This window comes from Helobdella robusta (assembly GCF_000326865.2).
Source record: "Helobdella robusta unplaced genomic scaffold HELROscaffold_24, whole genome shotgun sequence".
Classification (NCBI taxonomy): Eukaryota; Metazoa; Annelida; class Clitellata; order Rhynchobdellida; family Glossiphoniidae; genus Helobdella; species Helobdella robusta.
In genome coordinates, this window is record NW_008704261.1 from 1,118,034 (window position 1) to 1,119,912 (window position 1,879).

Consider the following 1,879-nt stretch of genomic DNA (forward strand, 5'->3'; position numbering starts at 1 on the left):
AAATAATGTCAATAAACAAACTGGAATACAGGAATTAGAACTTCTTCTTGTTGGGTCGGGCAACTTGGGATATGTTTCTTGCCGTTTAATCGTACAACCTCGACGTGTGTGACCGATGGTGGTTTCGATACAACTCCAAGAAATAAATAAAATGAATGCAGAAAAATTACAAAAATTGGAGCCTATGGAAATTCCAAGCTGCGTGCGAAACATACCAATGAGTATAGAATCCAGCAAAGAACCCTAGGTCCACAAATAGCACAACAAAAACAAAACAACGAGGCGGATTCGTTTTCACAGAATCCAAGGCCTGTTTTCACTGGGCCTGTCAGTCAGTCGGTCGGCTTTCGCACAATCCTGGCCTGTTTTCACTGGGTCGTCGAGTTTGGTTGGCTTTCGCACAACCAGCACAAAACAACAAGGGTCAGAACAATACTGGAAACAAATTGTGGGACTTTAGTACGCGTGCGAAACTATGCCAATGAACATAGTGTCTCGCACCAAATCCACTTTTGAGAACTTAAGACGTTTCTGAAACTATGCCAATGAGCATAGAATCACGAATTAAGTCTCTTAGATACCAGAATAGGCACCGATTACTCAAGGCTGCCTAACTAGTCAACCCAATGCGAACTCTCTCTCTTAAAGATAAAAAAACTCTATATCAAAGCAAAATTAGATTTTGTTTCGATTGTTTTTAAACATAAAAATTTCCAAGGTATGTCAACTTAATCAAAAAACTACTATTTAAATTTTAAAATAATTTGTAATAATTTATGACGTCATCTAAATTGCAAAACAATAAAAATTGTCTAGCCACTTATTGAGTAAATTAACTTGCATCAGGCCACCTATCGAGTGAATTATTTTGCATCAAGCCACCTATCGAGTGAATTAATTTTGCGTTGAAGGACTTTGAAGTATTTTTAGTGAGTATTATTTCATAATTTTACTATATATATATATATATATATATATATATTGTCGGAAATTTTAATGAAAACAACTGGTGGTGTGAGGTAATCTCTTCCTCTATCTTTCTCAGTAAATTTTTTTTTTATGGTCCGACAATAATTTTTTTGTATATTTTTATCGTGAGTTCGACCAGTCCTGTGTGGCACTGGGCTTTTTCGAACTATATGATTTTACTGAGTAACACACGAACGCGTAAAAGAATATTCGATAACAATTTTATTAATTGACGGAAGTAAATGAAAAGAAATTGAACTAAATGAACTCTATAATAATGTAAAATGTCAATGAACAAACTGGAATACAGGAATTAGAACTTCTTCTTGTTGGGTCTTCGACTTGGAATATGTTTCTTGCCGTTTAATCGTACAACCTCGACGTGTGTGACCGATGGTGATGTCGATACAACTCCAAGAAATAAATAAAATGAATGCGGAAAAATTACAAAAATCGGAGCCTATGGAATTTCCAAGCTGCATGTGAAACTACCAATGAGTATGGAATCCAGCAAAGAAACCTAGGTCCCAATTCGAACGAAATGAGCGGAAATTAATCAGTGGTCTTGAAAGGCGTTTTTACATTTAAATGAAAAAATAAAAAATTATTATAAAATAAGGCAACCATCATAAACTCTGGAATGTTACAACTTTCCATGCATGTTTTGATGAGAACAAAACTCAAACTTCTGTTGAATGCTGTTTATAATTTGTTTATACGAGGTAGGGTAAATATACTTAAAAGTTAAAATTATTTGCTATTAGTTAAAAGTTAAAAGTTTTTCCAATTCTTTATATAGAACAAAATTAAATAAAAAAATTTCAAGTTTGCGAACTTTCAAGTTTGCGAACACAGAAACTTGAAAATTTTTAGTTACTATGATAAAACTTTGCAGCAGATATTTCACGTA